Source organism: Panicum hallii, chromosome 1, assembly GCF_002211085.1.
Source record: "Panicum hallii strain FIL2 chromosome 1, PHallii_v3.1, whole genome shotgun sequence".
In the NCBI taxonomy this organism is placed as follows: Eukaryota; Viridiplantae; Streptophyta; class Magnoliopsida; order Poales; family Poaceae; genus Panicum; species Panicum hallii.
In genome coordinates this window covers 23,361,996-23,382,919 of record NC_038042.1, presented here as the reverse complement: position 1 = coordinate 23,382,919, position 20,924 = coordinate 23,361,996, and positions in this window count along the sequence as shown.

Below are 20,924 nucleotides of genomic sequence, written 5' to 3'. Positions count from 1 at the left end.
TGTCTAGACCGCGCGCACGCCGGAGTTGCTCGCCGTCCCGAGCCGCCTCTCGCCGTCGTGAGCCCTGGCCATGCCTTAATCCCTCACCACAGGTACCCAGATAGGTTCACCGTGCCGAGCCCTTACTCCTGGACCAAGCCCGCCCGAGAATCGTGCCCGGACGGCCAAGATCGACCGTCGCCGGCGTAGCGCCGCCGCGGGAGGCAGAGCTCCGGTGGTCACGCCGCCGCTCCAAGAGCCGTGACCCGAGCCGTGATCTGAGTCGCCCGATCGGAAAAGAACGCTCCCGATTAGATCCTAGCCCATCTCATCCTGGCCCTTGAATCCCGATCCAGCGGATCAGATTCCCCAATACCGTTTCGCCCTTCTTTTTAAATCCGAGCCGCACAGTTCGAATCCAACCGTCAGGATTAGATCCAGATCGTGATAGATCCTAACCGTCGGATCCAAATCCTTCGGCCCAGAACAGAAGGTACCGCTTCAGCCCGCTTCTTTTGCTAAAGAGCCCTCGGGTTTTCTTGGAATCAACCCGCGCTCCCGTGTAGTTCAAAAGTATTTACAATCAGGCCCTGTTTTACTCGTTTAGACCCCTGAGCTTTCCAGTTTTTGAACCCGCAGTCCATGTCTGATGTTTTCACACGCTAGCCCCTGTGTCTAACCTTTAATTAGGTTTTAGTCCTCGGTTTTTGCGCAGAACCCTCTGGTTGCCCTGTTTTTCTTACAAATAGGTCCCTGGATCTTTTTTTAAGCGTAGTTTTCGCATTTTAGCTCCGTTTTAGGTGTTCTTTATATCCACGCGATCGTTGTAATGCGTAGAATAGCTTTAGACTAGTTTTAAGTGCTGTTTCTATGTAATGTTGTACTGTTTTCTTATATTTTGTTATTGTTTGCATGTGTGTGCATGTGTGGCCCATGTGTTGTTGTTACAATCATGAGTAGACGCGGAGCCTTTGGAGCAGTACCAGGAGCAGCCATCTTCCGAGCAGTCTGAGCAGCAGCCGGGAGAGTACGAGGAAGGCAAGTATAACATGAACCTCCTATCACTTTTAAATACAATTTCATACTGCATTTTAATATTGTATACCTATAAGGATTTCCTAGCCACTTTATATCCTATATATATATATATCCTTTGGGTTGCATTTTGGTTAGTTGTGCTAGGTTGCTGCGCTATAACACACTTGGTCCTTTTAAATTAAATTTGATTAATGGTTATATGCAACTTAACTCTGAGAGTGGCCCTCTGTGCTGTGTGCTTGAGTGGCTCACGTCTCCTTAAAAGATGTTTTGATAGAAACATGGTTTAGGGGGCCAGCACGGTGCTTAGTGCTTGGTTGGCCACTCTCCATAAGGACCGGTTCATAGAGCGACAACCTGGGACAACCGCGCAACCACAAGACTGGAATGGGATGGTCTTGACTTACTAATTAGGTTATTTTGGTTCGGGAGTAACTTACCTACGTGGGCAAGAGGGGTGGTAAGCTTCAATGGTCCCTGCTTCTCCGGCTTGGTCTGTGCTGTGTGTCTTGTACCCCCGGAGGTGGGCCCCATCGTCGCTGATCCAGAATCCTTAGCGGTTACACCCTACCAACGTGATCCTTTGTAACGGTCTCGTAGTGTGCTTGCTAGCCATCTCACCTAAGGAAGTGTGATGAACGACTAGCGTAGCTCACGACTTGTGGGTAAAGTTGTGCAACCTCTCGAGAGTGTAAAACTGATATATCAGCTGTGCTCACAGTCATGAGCGGCCCAGATCCTCCTTTTGATTAGTGGGGTTATCAACCTTTGACGAGGGAGATTCCCCGGGTGGTTTTGGTTTGGATGGTTCTCAGTAGTCTTAATTAATATTGATTAATTCTTATGCAATCGGGTTTATGGTAATTTATCTACCTGTAGTAATTAGCTTTAATAAAACTTTGCCAAGACTAAAAGCTAATGCAGTTGAGTCAGCCAACCTTAGAGCCTCATAGTTTGTGTTATACTTGTTGAGTACGAGTTTGTACTCACACTTGCCTCTCTACTCTTCTGTTCTCTTGGATATCTTCGACTGCTGCTCAGTGCCCGGCAACGTGGAGGACTACGTCAGCGGCTTCGACGACTTCTAGGCGTTTGTCTCCCAGTCGATGTCCCTGTGGCGCCCAGCTCTTCATGTATCTCTTTTACGCTTCCGCAACTCTTGAACCGATTCTTGATTCGGTTGTAACAAAACAATTCATTTACGATTTATATTATTGTCATACGTGATATGTGTTATGATATCTTGATGATTCTGTTGTATATATGCGTCACTTGATCCTGGCGCATATATGATTGCTCGATTTATGTTCTTTATAAATCGGGTGTGACATGAAGCTATGAGTTGCACCGGAATCAAATAAGATAATAACGGGTTTATAGTTGATAGAAAATGTACCCGTCATTATGGGGGCTCCTTCTGGAAGTTCTACAAGGGTGGTGAAGTTAACTCGCCCTTGCCAGACTTGCATTACTCGCTTCTTTCCCTTGCCCTGATTGTTCTGATTAGATTTCTGCCCTTGAAGAGGCTTCTTGTGGCTGAAGACAGTCTCTGATGAAGTGATCCGCACTCCCGCAGTTGAAACAACGATAAGTGTTGCTTCTCTGCTGAATTTGTTGAACATTTGGCCTTGTGCCAAACTGTTGCGGCTGTTGCGGAAGCACTGGAGGTCTATACCCTCCTTGCTGTTGGGGCAGGCAGAAAACGAATCTGCCAAGCGGGGCATTCCGCTGCGGCGCTCTGATCTATGTGTTGGGAACAACATGATATCTCGGTGACTGAACACTCGAGGGTCCAGTAGGGGTTTTCCATTTCTTCTCGGCACGATGTGCCGTGATGCAATCCTCCTGAGTTAGGACCATATTAATGAACTCACTGAAATTATTAGCCTTAACAAGGTTCAGGCGTTCCTTGATCTTGGTACTTAAGCCACGACGAAAACAATCTTGTTTCTTGGCATCATTGTCAGCATGATAGCCTGCATACTGGCACAGATGATTAAAGGTCTGTGCATATTGCAGTACCGTACGGGTGCCTTGGGTGAGTGCCAAGAATTCATTCAACTTCTGCTCCATCAGTCCTTCAGGAATATGATCTGCCCTGAAGGCATTCCGAAATTCCTCCCATGAGATAACATGGCCATCAGGCTGCATGGTGCAATAGTTATCCCACCAAATACGGGCAGCACCACGAAGTTGCTGGGCGGTGAAGTGAGCTTTGCTCGAGTCCGCACATAGTATAGTGAGAAGGGCGAACTTCAATTCCATGGTATGAAGCCAGGCGTCGGCATCCAAAGGTTCTTCAGCCTTACTGAAAAATGGGGGCCGAGTACTAAGGAAATCCTGATAACTTGCCACTTGGGGGTTGAGGTCATCACGACCTCCTCGTGATTGCTGACGATGCTGGTTCTGTTGTGCCTGCACTAGTAGATTGAGAAGCTCAGTCTGCCGAGCCATAACCTCGGCTAGATTTGGGGGTGGTGGTGGTGGTTGTTGGGAACCGCTAGCCTGGTCTGGCCTGAAACCTTCAGGAGTTCCACGCGTAGCGCCAACCATCTGAAAAACATGAAAGATGTTCATCATGTCAAGTTATCCTTGCTTCCATTTTCAGAATATACCGCACAAAGAGAATATGTAAAGATAGCACAACAGACTGACAGATTGATAGATGACTTGAATAGAAACTCGAGTTTATAGATCATAACTGGTGGTCTGTATATTACATTCTGGTAATCTACTCATTACCATTCAACCATACCTACTCTTGCCACATATAGTACAACAAGTGGCCCTTAGGTCAAACTAGCTTACACACTCCCTATGTCACACCATGGTACACTAAACACGTCTAGGATATCGATGACAAAAATGAATTAGAAGTCGTCGAGGTTGCCCATAGAAGATTGGCTGCCAGATGAACAATGGCTGCTGGATGAAGAATGATTGAGCTGAGGATTTGGTTCTGGATCTCCGTGTTCCGAATCTATCTCAGACACACCTTCGATTTCCTCAGGTTCTTCTTCTGAATCTTCTTCTTCTTCTTCTAACTCATTCGGCACAAGAGGAGGCATTTGCTGCTCTTGGAGCATCTTAATGTGTCCTAGAGCATCACCTAACTCCTACTTCAAGTCATGGACTTGTTCTTGCAAAAAGTCAATTACGGTGTTGCGCTGAAGAATTTGAGTATCACCCTCCAAGATCTGCACCTCCAAATGTCCAATGGTAGTATCCCTTCCGGCAATTCCCTGACCAAGCGAATGGATCTGGTCATCTTTTAGGGTAAGATCCCTATGAAAATCCTAGGCCAGATTCACCATTTCGTCCGTACTCTTTTTGCATAAGTAACTGGAAACGATACTAAGCATTCATATACCTGATTACTGCCTTAAGAGTTTCTTCGGCAAAATTTCCAACTAAATGTCCAAAATAGTTTATTCTGTAGTTCCACTCAGCATCATGTGCGAAAACTGCCGGGAACAGTCCAATGGGATATGCTACGACTTCCTCCGGATTGTGTTCACAAAAGGTAGTAATAGCCTTAAGGGCTGCTGCTTCAAAGGTGTCCACAAGACGATATCCGACAACCTCTATCTCAAGAGATTGCCACCCAAGGATAGGATGTTGGGGAACAGTAACAGTAGCACGACATCGAGGGACTCCAACCTCAATAACTCACGACCCTTATATTGGGGTGGGTACCGATAGTGAAATATACGAAGTGTATCCCACAAGATTTTCAGAAACCCTTCCCAATGTAGACAAGCGGTGTGAGCATATCCCTCAGCATCCCAATAAATCCTCTGAACATCTGCCATCTGAATCAAAAGGATTCAAATGTTAGATAGGATATAAATTTCCTGAAGTTTGATAAAGGTGGTGGAAAGATGCGAATCATGTCGGTGTTTTACCGGCTGCCCACCGTGGGATATACCCAAGGTGGTAAGTTTTGGTGAGGAGACGCTGAGATCAGGAACTCAAAGGTGCAAGGAACACAAAGCTTAGACAGGTTCGGGCCGCGAGGTGCGTAATACCCTACGTCTTGTATGGTGATTTGTATTGCCTTTGGTGTAGAATGATCCAGAGATCTTGTTTTGAGAGGGGTCCCTGCCCTCCCTTATATATCCGAGAGGTCAGTGTTACAAAGATACTAACCAACTCTAGCTAAGGAATCGTACCAGAACATGTCTCGGGTAGATTCCTCCTATATCGGTTAGCTCTATCTCCTACTTAAATGGGATAAATAAGAGATAAATGAGATAAATAAGAGATAAGACGGACTTAATCTCCTAAACCTCTTTAAACTACTTTATGTACACAGTCCCGTGGCCCCGGGTCTGACAAGCCCCCGAGCTCTTCGTAGCTGAGTACCGCAGGCTTATCGAGTACTTTCGAAGTAGTCTTCGGCTTCTTTTGAAGCTCCGTCGTGAAGTTCTTCTTTGAGTACTTACTTGGCTGCGTCGAAGCTATGAGGTGCTCATGCCTCGAATTATATTCTTGATATGGTGTGCGATTGAAAAAATTGCACTCCACATGGAGTAACCCCCGAGCCTTAGGTTGAATCGGAGAATCAGGCTGAGGGTCATATTAGTCTTGAATCTTCCTTACTCACTTTTTCAAATAAATTTGAAAAAATAAGTAGTCGATGCCACGTACCCCGCAGCCCCCGAGCCTTGAATCCAAATACCTCAAAATTGGAGATAAGGATCCAAAAACCGTGGCATGCAGGCTAAAAATGTCGACATGGTAAATTACCAATGTGATGGTACAAATGATGAAAATTAGATCATGAATTCAAAAAAAACCCTTTTTTCGGGATAATTAACCCTAAAAAATGATTAATCGAATATTTAATCCAAATAATCCACCAAACAACCCCTCATCTTTGGAATATTCCCAAAAACGACTCTTCAAGTTCGAATCAGTAAACTTTTCCCCAACCGCTGGTTATTTAACCCCGCAGCGACAGTGAGAAATGATTTGAGCTTCCAATCTGCGATTTGCGAAGAGCCGCAAGAATCCCCAAATAGAGGAGTGGACCCATAGTAAGTGCTCCCTGAACGATCTCAATAGGCTAGTTTCCGAGGAATTGCTCCAAGACAAGAATCTTGTCAATTGGTGCCCCTCATTCCGTGAACCTTTCCCAATGGAAAATGTTGACGAAATCATCACATTTTACCATTTTGTCGAACGGGGATTGGCCCTCCCATCTTGTTCTTTCTTCCGCGGCCTTCTTTATTATTATGGGCTTGAGCTCTATCACCTCAACCCAAACTCTATTTGCCACATTTCGATTTTTATCCATTTTTGTGAGGCCTTCCTCGGAATCGGACCCCACTGGGATCTTTTCCGCTTCCTCTTCCGCGTCAAACCACAACCCACCTCGAAAAAACTTTCTATTGTAGGGGGCGCCGGCATCCAACTGCCTCAGCAGGCCGGCGACAAGTACTTATCATACAAATTCCCCTCCAACCTTCCCGGGTGGAAGAATCACTGGTTCTATACCGAAAACCATGCCCCCCAACTCCTAGCAAAATCAAACAATCCACCTGTAGTGAGGCCGGAGTGGAATATTGAACTTTCCAGGGGGGACATGGATCAAGTCGAGGAACTGTTAGACATCATAGAAGCACACAAGATGACGAGAGTGACCGGCGCATTTGTCATGTTTTCCTTTTTCAAACGCCGCGTCCAGCCGATCCAACAGCACCACAAACTTGGATACGAGTACACAGGCGCTGAAGACCCGCCTCGCATGTGCGCAGAGGAATTGTCAAATGACGCCGCACTCCTCCAAGTCAAGCGGGTGCTACTGGACGTGGACGCCGTGCCTTACATCCCTAGATTGTTTTCCGCATGAAGTCCGCCCAAACCGGTAAGTATTCGACTACTTTTTGTTGGGAACAACCTCTGTTATGCCATTACTAACTGAGAACCTTCTGCAGGGACACACGGAATTGTACTGTAGCTACCCGCCATAGCCCGACATCCCACGGCCAGACTACCTGCTCCCCAGCGCCGCTGCCAAAGCGAAGAGGGCTCGAGCAGCTGCAGCCCGGCACAGCAGCGAGTCCACGGAGGACGGAAGCCCCCTGGCAGAGACAGAAACCGAAGGGGAGGCGAGAAGGGACAACTCCTTCGAGCCAGCCGTGGAGTGGGCTGAAGCTCTGCCTCTGGTGCCGCAGGGTCGTCAGGTAGTGCACAAGCAAAAGGCGCAGGAAATTGAATCTTCCAGGTAATTGTTTGCTGCTTTGTTGAATTGCTAAACATCAATATTGTTACATGCTGACATTGGCCACTTGTAGTCCTACCACCTCTGCACCCAGGTCCGAGCCCGAAGAGATGGGAGTAGTTCCATCTGCCACCGCAGCCGTTACCATTGCTGTGGCGAGGACCACGCCACCAGCTGATCAAACCCCGCCGCCAGCAACGAAAACTCCGCGACGGGCCTTGAGGGTGAAAAAGGCCGTCAAAAAGAAGTCTACACTGTAAGTTTGCATCTGGTTGCATAATAAACATTCTGCTCTTTTCGACTTGTATAACAACGAACTCGACTTCATCAGGGCTGCAAGCACCGTGAAGCTCCAGCTGAAACCGGCCACGACTACCTCAGCCCTCGGGTCGTCAACCCAAGCAGAGTCTTCAAGCGCAGGGCCAGCCACAGCTGCTCCAGCCCCCGAGCCATCAGCCCCTAGTGGGTCGATGCCCACGGAGCCAGCCCCCGAGGTGGACGCGACGCTGCCTGACTTGCCGCCTCCCGAGCACCAACAAGGCGAAGCCGAAACCGGTGGCGAGGAACAGGTCGAGGCCCCTGTTGCCGCTCCTACGGATGGCATAGGTAAGCATCTGACCGCCCACAGCTAGCTGCCGAGATCCAAGCGCTATATGCTGAAAACATTTGTAGTTGCAGGTACCCAACAGCCACCTCCTGAAGAAGCCGCGGGGACCTCGGGGGGTCCTCGTGAAATACTGAAGGCCGGGCCCGGGTACAAGAATGTCATCAACACCGACCTGGTGGATGACCCCATGCTGACGGCCGACAACATAAAGTCCTTCAGGAGAACTTGCAAGGAGCTATGTGATTTTGCCATGGTAAGACCTGAGTACTTGTCTGCTTGTATGCTTTGTCAAATAGTTTTGACTCAATCTCCTCTTTTGTGCAGAATGTGATTACTCACTCGCAGAAGAAATTAGAAAAACTGAAAGTAGTTGTGAGTGGTCACCAAGAACTTGCTGCCCTGGATAAGCGTGTATCCGAGGGTATTACGAAGAATGGCCTTCTGGAGAGGAAGCTCGAGATGTTGGAGCATGAAAGGACTTGAGAGACATGGCTCCTCAAGAATGACCTGTGAAACCTCGAGAAAGCCAACTCCGAGCTCCAAAAGCAACTCGAGGAGCAGAAGAAGGCGCTCGAGGAACAAAAGAATGCGCACCAGGTGCAGCTCAAAGAACAAAAGAAAGTGCACCAAGGTAAACTACCCTTGCTTCCCTCAAGTAATTGCATTTATCAATTTATCCTGGATTCTGAAAAACTCTTCAGCACAGAACTTAGGAAAATCTTAATGTGTAAAGAAGAGCTGCTTACTAACGTGAAGAACCTGCTATATCGCCATACAGATGACGTCGAGAGGTTGCAGAAGGTGATCGGCGACACTGAACAATAGTTCGTCGACTGCCTTCAGCAAGTCAAGGCGCTGGGCGAGAAGGATGAGCGGCAACAAAAGGAACTAGAGGACCTCAGGGGGGCCGCCCAGGAGCTGGTGGACATGGTGGATCCACCAGGAGAAGGCGGAGCGAGCCCGCGGCCCCTGCTAGAGCGACTTCGCGGAGCCCCGCAGGAGGTGGTCAAGTTCCTCTCAGAAGCCCCGGTCGCGTGTGTCAGCCATGCCCTCGCCTTCATGAAGTCCTTTTTGCCGGAGGCGCAACTAGAGATATTTGCTCAGGGCATGGCTACGGATTGCACCGAGGACCAATTCGACCAATACCTCTAAGAAGCCCAACCTGTAGCAGAACAGATAGTACAAAGTGTACTGTAGGATTAGGGTGTAAAAAATAAGTACTTACTTCCTTGTATATATACTTTATTTGATGTCTCCACTTGTGTGCCTTGGCTGAATTGTCATCCAGGTTTAAAGGCTAAGTAGTAGACGCGACCCTGGGTGCAGCGACCCTGGAAGTAGCCATAGCTCCAAGTAGGAACTCGTCTAATAAGTTAGCCATAACCCAATCGGGCAGGCCTAACCTGTTGGGAGAGAACGCGAGCATCGTCGCGGTATTGCCGTGCTTAAGGCAGAGAGAAAAATGAAGCTACCCAGAGTGCATCGACTCTGGATGTAGTCGAGGTCGCTCTTCATATGAGTGCGCTCCAAGAGTAGGAACCAGACAAACGGATCAAACTTGATGGGAGCGAACGCGGGCATCACCGCGGGACTACCGTGTTTTTGGCAAAAAATGAAACTACCCTAAGCGCCATGACTCAGGATGTAGTCGAGGTAGCTCTTCCTGCGAGCCCATCCAACAAACTGGGTATAAACCAGTCGAACGGATCGATCTTGTTGGAATAAATGCGACTACTGTCAGGAGCGACCATCCAAGGTCGCGGCGAAAGTCGATTCGTAGAAGATATGAACGGAGCCAAGGCTTCCGTCGAAACATGAAGTCGATAAGATATGAACGTGGCCGGAGCCTCCATAAAATTCATGATAGGAAGTCGATTTATATATATGATACACGTGGCCGTAGCCTCCGTATGTTCATAGAGAAATTTACAACCCGAATCTTGTGGCACGTAGCCTCCAAATTGATTCGAGAAAAGGGGACCGCCTAAGCCCCCGAAGATTCAGCTATCTCGGGACATCTTCTCATGGGTAAAACTTGCGCAGGTTCTAAATGTTCCAAGAGTTCGGAACATCTTGACCCTCGGGATATTGTAGTCGATATGACCCTGGTCTTGTAACCTGCTTGACGACAAACGGACCCTCCCACCTTGAGTTGAGCTTGTGTAGGCCGGATTCATCCTGAATGCAACGTAGGACCAAGTCACCGATGCTGAATGACTGTTCCCTCATGTTGCGATCATGATAGCGTCGAATCCCCTGCAGGTATTGGGCTGACTGAACAAGAGCGGTGCAGCGAGCCTCTTCTACAGAATCGAGCTCTAATTGCCTCGCCTTCGTTGTACATTTCAACCCTTGGGGACTTCTACATGATATCGGCCGGCAAGATAGCTTCCGATCCATACACGAGAAAGAACGGAGTATGTCCTGTGGCTTTGGATGTCTGAGTCCGAAGCCCCCAGACAACATGTGGCAACTCGCGTATCCATTTGCCTCCCTTCTTGCTGTTTTCATCATAGATGTGACAGTTCCTGTACTTGCAATACTAGATATATTTTGTTAGTGTGAAATATGTGTTTTTTTGTATAAAGCTTATGTGTGTTTGTGTGAAGTTTTTGAAAATTTAAAGTGCAAGTAAAAAGGGGTATTTTTGTCATTACAGAAAAACCTAGGGTTGTTTTTGCAAAATGTATTTGGATTAGGATAATTTCAAAATAAGTGAAATATATTTTTCTTACTTTATGTCTTGTAAAAATATATATTTAACCAAAAGTTTCATTTGAAATGTGTATGTTGTAGTGTGTAAAAATTTTGGGTAAAGTGGTGAAAATAAGGGTATTTATATAATTTTATAAAAGTTTAAGTCCTTTTATGTAAATACTAGATTTATAAAAGTAACTTTTAAAATTACTCAGGACTAAAGTGTAAAAAGTGCAAGTCACCATGACATGTCTATCCAACCATTATGACGAGTCGATCCCGTCATTATGACATGTCATAAATGCTTGCATTTAGGTCCTGAATTTTATAAATTACGCTCTTTAGGACAAAAGTAATTCAAATCCAACTTTTGTTCAAAGATTCATGTGTAAAAATAAAAGTTTTGAGTTTTTGAACTTGGGCCCTAAAGCAATGTTGTAGAGTTTGAAAAACTCTCCAACTTTCGTTTTGGGCATTTCTTCATCTAGGTTTTAAATCAACGGGAAATTTTGTTTTATACATAGGCCCTTGCAGTTTTCTATAATCGCGCACAAGTCCTTGGAAGAGTCCCACTTCTCCTTCTCAGCTATCCTTTCCTGGTGCCCCTCTTTTCCTTTCCACCGGCGGCAGCCTCCTCCTTATCCATTTGTCTTCCCCTCTCCCTCTCTCCTCCTCCACTGGTTCGGCACAGGGGCAGCGACGGGCTGACGTTGGATGGCCGGCGCTGGATCCAGACAGGCGGCGCCGGCTCGGGCTGAGGCCGGCCCAGGCAGCAGCGGGCCCGAGCGGCGCTGGCGCCAGAGCAAGGCGCGGCCAAGGGCGGCCGGCCGCGGAAGCAGGCGGCTCCAGGCGGGGCGCGCGCAGGCGCCAGGCGTCTGGGCGGGCGACGGCAGGAGCTGGGCGCGCGGGAGCGCGCGGCCCAGGCGCGGGCGAGCGGCGACCGCAGAGGTGCGGGCGTGCAGGCGTGGCGCTGGCCGGGCGCGGCCAGGCGTGGCTCGGGGCTTGAGCGCGCAGGAGGGCGGACGGCAGTAAGGGAGCAGGCGAGGTGCTGCGGGCGCTGGGCGCGCGGAGATGGACTTGGCGGCGCGCAGGCAGACGCGGGGAGCGCGGAAGCAGGCAGTAGCGGGCCCAGGTGCGAAGCAGATGCATGCAGGCAGCGCACTAGCGTGGCGCGCGCAGAAGCGGAGCGAGCGGGTGTTGTGTGACGCAACAAGGGTGGCTCGTGGTGCAAGCGTTCGGGCGAGGTTCCGGGCGGCAGAGCGGCGCGGCGCTAGTGCACGGGGCGAGCGGAGGTGCGCGGCCCGGGAACAGGCACTGCACTGGAACAGACGTGGCGCGAGCAGGAACGCGCAGGCACGGGTGTGGACGCGGCTCGCGCGGGAGGCGTAACGCTGACGCGTGAGTGGCACGCGAGCCAAGCGGCGCTGGAGCGGCTCGCGGACGGTGCAGGAGCGAACGTGAGTGACGCCGAGCGGGTCGCGCGAGCGTGCGCGCGGTGACGTGCGGAAGCTGACGATGTGTGCAAGTGTTGGGCGGCCAGAGCAGAGCGGACCCATGGGCATGAGCGGGCGATGCTGGAGTGCGGCGTGCCGACGGCACGCGCAGAAGGAGTAGCGGTGGAAAGCTGTTGCGCGAGATGCAGAAACGCGGTAGCCGTATCGAGGACGCAGCCAAGGTGTTCGACGAAGTGCTAACCGCGGGAGAAGTGGAGTTGAGCCTGTGAAGTGGGAACGGGTCAAGGATGCGCACGGCTCGGACATATGTAGATGTGATGCGGCAAGGCCGAAACGAGCGCGTGTCCAGCAGTAGGAAGAGGAGGAGCAGTTGCGCGGCGTGCAGAGCGACGGCGTGCAGCGCATGACAGTTTCCAACTGGGCGAGCTCAGGCTGCGACCGAGTTGATATGCGATGCATTGATCGGAGGCCGTCGAAGAGAGGGCAACGGAAGGCATGGCCCTAATGCAAGTAGACCACGGTCCTCACGAAGGCGGAAGTCTGAGTATGGCGTGGCGAATCAAAAAGAGAAGCCACGAAGCGAAGACAGTGGTCGGGCGTGACGAGCTCGGAGGAGATGCGGTGCAGTCAGATCAAGAAGGGTTTCTTCTTGAGCGAGCAAAGGTGTTCGGTCGACCATGCTTTGGCATCGCATGTGCGTGGGCAGAGAAAGTTCAACCGTGAGCAGGAAAACCCTGAGGTTCGCGGAGGAGTCAACATAGCGGACCAATCCGGCTATCTTCCACCCACGGCAACCCTTCCCGGCGAACTTCTTCGTCGACCACGGAATCTCGTCGTCGTCGAGCTCATCTTATCGCCGATCCTATTCATCGCGGGAATTCACTTTCCGCGTGTTCTCCTTTATAACCAAGGCTACCCCAAGGTTTGCCCTGATCCGTTGAATCTTTTTAATGCCGGCAATTTCTTTGCCGGAATATCGTCGTCATCTTCCTATTATCTGTTTTCCCGGACCAGGGACTTGATTGCTTCGTTTTAGAAAGTTCTAGGGTGTTCTTTGTAAAAATTTCCAAAGCTTTCTGTATTTCAAATCGATGAACTCTACATTTCATAGATTTTCGTAGGAAGTTCATAAAAATGTAAAATCAGTTTTGTTTGAAACCCTAAGTCAAACTCTACAAGTTTTATGTTATGATCTTGAGTTGAAGTCTTTGATGTGTGGTCTAGGTCAAATGTTAGGGAATGAATGTTTTATTGCGCTTTATATTGTATGCTTGAGTTGTAGCTAAGAGTAAGCTATAAATTTTATGTCATAAGTAGAAATGTGTGACATCTAGTTAATCCTGTTATGTGAATGCTTAAATTCCTGCCGTCAAGATGTTATCCTTGTCTTGATTGTCGTTTCCGTAAAATTCTCTTCCTATAAAGATCTTTGTCAATTCATGTGTGTCTGTTGCTTAGCTTATACATCTCTGCAGCTGCATTTCAACCTCAGCTTTTGGTTCAGCTGTAAGCATCCGTTTTCCTTGAGTCTAGGATGTTTCTGCGTAACAGCTGTCAGTCGATACATTTCTTTTGATATGTTTCTACCATCGGCTGGTTAGCTTATACAGTTGTTATCCTTCATATATCGGCTACTGCTGATACAATTCTTTTGTTCTGTTCTATATCGACTGCACAGAGTCGATGTATCGGAGAGACACGCGATCTTAGGGCTCTTGCCATCGGCCGACCCAAGCCGATTTTGGTTGCTTTTCCATATCGGTCAAACACGGCCGATCGATCCTTAGTTTCCCCATTCTTATCCACACACTTCTATCAGTCGATTTATCGACTGAGAGGTCAGCTTTATACTTATCGGTCACATACCCTTAACCACACTCCAATCGACTGTACGTCACTCAATAGTTGTGCTGATGTAATCGAGTTGATACAACCACACTTAGTTACCTAGAATAACACTTAAGCACATCTTAGTTAAGACAACTGCTTTAGGAATCATTCCTCTGCCAAAGTAATCGATGCTTTCATCGATCATCTAGGAACCCGATACACCTTTCCATCGGCTAAACCCTCATTGTTTCCAATCGGCTCTGTTGCAATCTTCAGCAAGTAGCCGATCATAATTAGATGTCCTCTTAAAGCTCTATCTAAGTTTAGTTTCAGATCTTTTTTGGTGTTAGGTGCATAGTGTGTTATATGAATGCTAGATTGCAATTGTATTGGGAAGTAAAGTAGTGTTATGTGCACACTTTGAATGAAATGTTGCATTGCATGTAGATACGACTACGTTCGGCAACGGTACCTGCGAGATCTCCCCGGAGTCTACGGAAGATGTTCCTGAAGACCAAATGAATGTCACCAAGGGAATATCGGAAGCCCCGAGCCAAACTTCGGAAGATATTAACATTTCTGACTTCAGTCCCACCAATCAAGGCAAGCCCCGGACATATCCCACTACTTTATTTACACTGCAATCTATATCTATTTATCTATACTTATGCATTAAGTCTAGGAGTTGAAGTGAAACCCTAGATGTATGAATCCTAGGAATCCAATCTAATGCTCCCAAGTCCTTATCGGATAGATGCTCCGCTAATAGGACCGGTAGAAGTCGGGTGATTTCCTGTCACTCGCGCGATATAAGAGTTGCATGTTTACAATTCTGCTACCATTATAAGGATGACGGACAGGGTCATGTGCTGTATCATGACCTGTGGATTAACCTGTCTGTTTTGATAAAAGTTTTAAGGTCGAAATGTGTGGTAGTGGTGGCTAAGTTTTTGAAAGTACTAGCCACATGCCGCGAAATATGGTAAGCGGTAAGCCTAGTAACCAATCAGCCCGGCAAGTGGACATACCTCCCACCACTCGACCTTTATTTTATGTTCACACGCACCGACGTGTGGGAGTACGTTCTGCAAGGCAGACAGGAATACGGGTTTTGTAGTCGCGCTACAGACGTATGTCCTGTACACATTGGGTGTGCGTACGGTCCTGCAGTCGCTTGTGGTGGCTCTGATCCACGACCCGGAATGAAAGGCAAACGGTTGCTTCGGAACGATCTTTGGATGTTCCAAGCGTGTGTGTTAGGTTTACCTTGCAAGGTTAAATTCGATTCGAATCGTCCGCCTCTCACGAGGATTGAGATTGCTTATCCCTTCTGCCACATCGAGTAAAAAGTGTAATGTTCAATGGAATAATTTTGATGGATGGGAATATCTACATTGCTTGCTTAGTATAGGTGCTTACCTAGAGGACTAATCAAACTAGAATCTGAAAGCTAAAACTTGAAAGTAGACTATACTCTTAGTTGCATTTCAGCTGAAAATAAACCTAGAGCCCTCACAATGCCTTCATGAGTCTAGTTATGGGCTAAAGTATACCCAACCCCGGGTAAGCCTTGCTGAGTATTAGTATACTCAGCCTTGCTAGTTTTATGTTTTTAAGGTAAAGCCTTTGAAGACCCTACTCTTTCCCCGTCTTAGCCCTGTGCTCTTCCAGAAGGTTAGTCTGTGGAATGGGGTCCGTCCCCGGACAGCACTGGTGAAATTGAGTGATGTCGTGCCCGGGCTTAGCATGACATCCGTCTTGACGACGTGTCGTAATCGTCGCGTATGTTTTCCGCTGCCAAAAACCATAAATTTAGCAGTTTGTAATGTACTGCTTTTGAAAACTCTTATAATGTAATTCCCTGTGATGTAAAATGTGATGGTGATTGTATCTCTGGACTCACCTTCGTGTGAGGTAACCTTATTTGATCCTGTGTATCGGTGGTTTATCGGGACGTTACCCGACAGGCCAAGGGATTATACCGTTTGAAGCACGTTGGAGCCCTCTGGAGTGGACTCGCGTACTTGAGCCGGTATAATTCAGGTTGGTTCTGCCACAGCTGGTATCAGAGCTATAAGGTTACTCTGGAGATATATTTTACCTTAAAAATACTTTCAGTATAAAAGTTTGACCAACAAAATGTTTGGCAAAACTGCGTTGGATTCGTTAAGGTTGTACTTAGTACGTAAAGCCCTAGGGTGATGTTCATTAAGGGAATTACAGGTGGCTATAGTATATATATAACCCTAACTACCAGCATTTTACTTTTCTGTCAAAACTTAAATTCATGCACAACTCAACCTTACATTCTGTAACGACACCTTCGACGATGAGGTAAGGAGGTAAGGATCCTCAGCCAACTGAGAGAGCTTGGCCTTCCCGTCGGTGATGCGAACCGAACGCTGTTTCTCAAGCAGTGGCCTACTTGAGATGCTGCCAATATACCAACTTCGGTTGACTATATTGGGAGTATATAGTTAGGTATGGGGTATGAATAGCGACACCCCCGCATTTTGCGGTACCCCTGTGAATACGTTGTTTCGACGACGTATGTTAACATCGTCTGTACGGCGGTAATTGTACAGATGCTGTTTCTATAGTGAACAGTAATGATTGGGGACGCTTTCATGACATGCTAGCATGAAAGGTTCAATATATACATATTGTGTTTTCTGCAGGAATGCTAACCACGATTCGATAGGTTTTGAACGGTTAGGATCTATCGACTAGATATGATAGGGAGAGACGTATTTATATGATGCCACCGTAACTAACCACGTAAGTCCAAGGTTACTTGGCAGTTATTTTTGTTTGTGAGGACGTGTAGAACGTGCATGCATCATGACATCTTGGATTGACCTGATTGCCTTGGTTGTTACGTTGATGTACTGAAATATGTGCTTGTATCTGAATGCCTGTTTTGACTTTGTGTGGTAGGAGTTAATGTAATCTGCTGGGCTATCCTAGAGTTAAGAAAATCTTTTGTGAATCAAGTGGATTGGGTTATATTTGAACCCTATCACCGATCTTAGCTTGACAGCCAAATCAAATCCTTGATTTTACTTTAAATCTGTTTTGATAAAACCATTGAGCTTTTCCTTTGATGGTTACACCTTGATAACTATCAGAAAACCCCTCCATCTATCATTCCATACTTTATTTATCCTCTCTTGATGTTATACCTTATATTGTTGACCATTCCGGTTACAACATCTGAAAGTTGCACCTTCGATTTTTGCTCAGATGATTTTGGATAAATTAAAAAGATGTATGACAATAATTACTTTTTGCATACAATTCTCCCGGCAAAAAAAAAGTCATGCATCATAGCATATACCATTTTGGTCAATGCATGGTGTTGCATCATCATCGAAAGCCCGTAGACTAACTAACGGGTGTGCTTCCGGTACAACTTCGGGTTATCTTCGGTTTCCTAAGTCTTTCTTGCTGCTGTTGGCACTATAGGGTTGCTATTCCTCTTTTGTGGTGGTATTTAATCACATGACCATGATGCCGTGTCGGAACCTAAGGCCTCATGTGCACTGCAGTCACATGATTGAGCCATTATGGACGCACTGGTGACTAGGTACATGTGACGTAACTCCACTGCAATCTCTTCTTATGCAACCTTACTAGTGTCCTAACTTTTGATCTTTGCTCAAGGATATAGGACTACCCAGGTGTTAGTTACGAAAGAACGGTTATAGAATGCGAGTTTTGTGCATCATCAACTCATGGCAGTATGCATCATATTTCATGCATTTCATACGTGCATACATTGCAAGTATCATCATCCTTGCATCATAGTGTACGCATCATTTGGTCAACATCATAATAATTGCATTGTGTCATATGCATCATCTCGGTCGTGCATGGGATCCCTCATCCTCATGTTGCACCATCAATACAATCATACATCTCAACAGTGCATCACATTCATGGTTATATATCGAGCATTGCACTCTAAGTAGAGCATGCAGCTCAAGCACGCACGAGGCGGCAGGACCGGTGATCCGTCCGTTCGGCTCCGCTGACCGCTGCCTGCTGCTGCTGCTGTCAGCTCACGCACGTCTCTAGGATCGGAGGAGGCCGAGAGCTAGCAGAGAACAATCCAAAGATCCATCACGGCGACGTGCGTAGCCTCTTTAAGCTTTTGTTTTGGTTTCTCTCGGGGTAGGAGGAGGAGGAGGAGGAGGTGGCGAAAAGAGCAGGACGGAAAGCGCGGGCGGCCAGAAGGACGGGAAACAAGCGGAAGCAGAGATATATGAGATCCCGGCCGTCGACGGGCACGGTCAGCAGAGGCCATGATGGGCGCCCGTGCATGCATGGTTCCCAAACTCCTATCATGATCCTCGCGAACCCCGGCGTGCACTCAGTAGTAGTCCGGCCAGCCCTTCCTCCGATCCTAGTACTAAAATGCCCTGCTCCTTTTTCTTTAATTTCAGATTTTAAAATGCCCGCTGCTAGGTACCGGAGAGTAGCAGCCTAGCAGGGCAGCAGCAGCAGAAGGATCGACGGATGGATCGAATCCGTCCAGCGGGTCGCCGTGCATGCGCGCCTAGCTAGGCACGCACGCACGCACACGCACAGCATCTCCGATCATATTGCATGGGCGTTTCGTGGCGCCCAATAAAATCTCGCAGGGGTGTCCGGAGCCGTGCCAGATCGGGCGCCATCATCACAGCCCTACTAGCCACTACACGCGCGCGCGCGCCAAACACCGCGCGGGGCGAGGACGACGACGGAGCCGTGTCGGGGCGGTCACCCGCGCGATAGATCGAGCTAGCAGAGAGTAGACCTGATCATAGCTCGGGTCGGGCCGGGTTCGGGCTGGGCCAAAAGAAACCCGACCCGACCCGAGCATCCGGCCAAAAAACCTGGACCGTACCCGCCCGACGCTTAGCCTGAAGTCCGGCGGGCCGACCCGTGGGCTGATATCCATTCGCCGTCGGCTGCCTACCTGCCTTGCGGCCTGGCGCCCTGGCCAGCCGCCGTCCGCCTGCCTGGCCGCCGCCCGCGCCTGGCCAGCAGCCGCCGCTCCTGCACGCGGCCTGGCCGGCTGCCGCCCGTGCCTGCCCGTGGCTCATTGCCCGGCGCCCGCCCGCGGCCACCCGCCGCCCCGCGCAGAGGAGGAGGAGGAGAGGAGTGCGGACGGAGAGGGGAGGTCCGAGGGGACGATTTGCCTGCGCCGTGGATGGAATGCGGGAGAGACGCTGCGGAGGGACAAGGCTGTGGGGGACGTCTCTTGTTGGGCTGGGCCATCAGAAATTTTATGGGCTGCACAGAAGTAAAAGGGTTTTTGATATAAATTCAGGCTATCGGGCTGGCCCGCGGGCTATAATTACAGCCCGAGCCCGATCCGAACTTTTGCTCGGGTCAAAAAAATCGGCCCATACCCGGCCCGTGCATTTTTCTAGTCGGATCGGATCAGATTTTTTTCGGATGGGTCAATTCAGATTTGTCGGGTCGGCTGGCCCATGATCAGGTATAGCAGAGAGCAGCCTAGCACGACACGGCGCGCGCGGCTCCACCGCAGCGGGCGTGCGTGCATGCACATGCAGGCATGATGCCAGCAGGCGTGCGCGCGCGCGCACCAATCGAATCGACCGCGCGGGCGACTGTGTGTGCTCGTGCGCTAGTAGTGCTCGAGCTGGTAGCGCCACAACAGCGCAATACTACACTACACTACACTACAATAGTGTAGCGCGCAGGCATGCTCGCTCAGCTCGTGCGGCCTCCACTCCCCGGCCGGGGCCGACGCGGCCGCCCACCAATCAGGCGATCGAGGCCGCAGCAAACAAGCAAGCCTCTTGCCTTTGCCTCGGCGCGAGGTCGGCATGATGGCGGCGATGATGACGGCGCGGCCAGCCCCGCCCGACAGGTGCACGCCTCGAGGGGGAGTAGTGTGCGCGCGCCCCCGACGGCGGACGTGGTCTAGTAGGGTGCGGTACGAAATGATGATGGCCTCCATGGCTCCATGCCCCTCCTTGAATGATCTTCCTTCCTTCCCTTCTCGGCTTGGACCGCTAGCTACAGGATCACCACCACGCGCTCCATCGACCTTCCCCTCCCGCTAGGGCGCCGTGCCGTGTCGTGCCCTCCGCCAGCCTAGCGCACGCAGTCTCCGCCGGGGCAGATCGATGACGGAGGGTCCCTCCCGCACGCGCCCAGCACCAAGCTACCGCGCGCATGCACCTAGCTAGAGTATTAGTATCGGACGCATATGCCTTCACTGATGGCGGAGTAGCATCGCAGATGGTGGTGGGCGGAGTGCATGTAATTAAAGATTTTCATTGCATTGTTGGGTGAAAACTAAAGCTGGGAGGGAGGGACGGGGACGATCGACGACAAGCTCCTTGCGGATGCCAAGTGCGGGCGATGGATGATGGTCTCCGCGGACTATCATGCACCCCACTAAACTAGTGTAGTAATTAATTAAGGTCGACGCGATCAGGGGTCAGGGGACGACGCCGTGTGTTTAATTAATTAAGTTGGTGCACGAGGTGTATGTGTATGTGTATGTTTGTCTGCGCGCTGGCCCCACGCACCGAGCATGTGGGGCAAGATGTCCCCATATGTGTCCGTTCGTTGATTCCCTTATGGACTATTCGAGTTCATTGTCACGCAAAAGGGATAGAGAGACATACCATCAGTACGTTCCATGCCGTACACTCAAGGGAACTGGTGGATTCCGTGAGTACCACCAATATTTCATTTGCTTGTTATCCCGTTTTCGCGATAACCAACGTTACAACAAAATTGTGACTTCAAGTTTTTCTAATCGTGCATTTATTTGATATCGTAGAGCTAGACGCACTATACCACAAAAAAAAATTTAAGGTAGGATAGAAACCTATTTCTAGATGCAAGCTCAAGATCTGCTTCTACTTTTCGCAGTTAGAAATAAGCATTTGCAGAAGTTTGGTTTGATCCACATCTGAAAATCTATTTCTAAGTGCGGGTCATGGCGTCACCCGCGCCTACAAATCAATTTTTAGAAAATAAAAATAAATAAATAAATATCTCAGCCAACTGGCCACCACCGTAAGCCCCTCTGCTACGAAGGTACAAATTGTTTATAAAATATGCACAC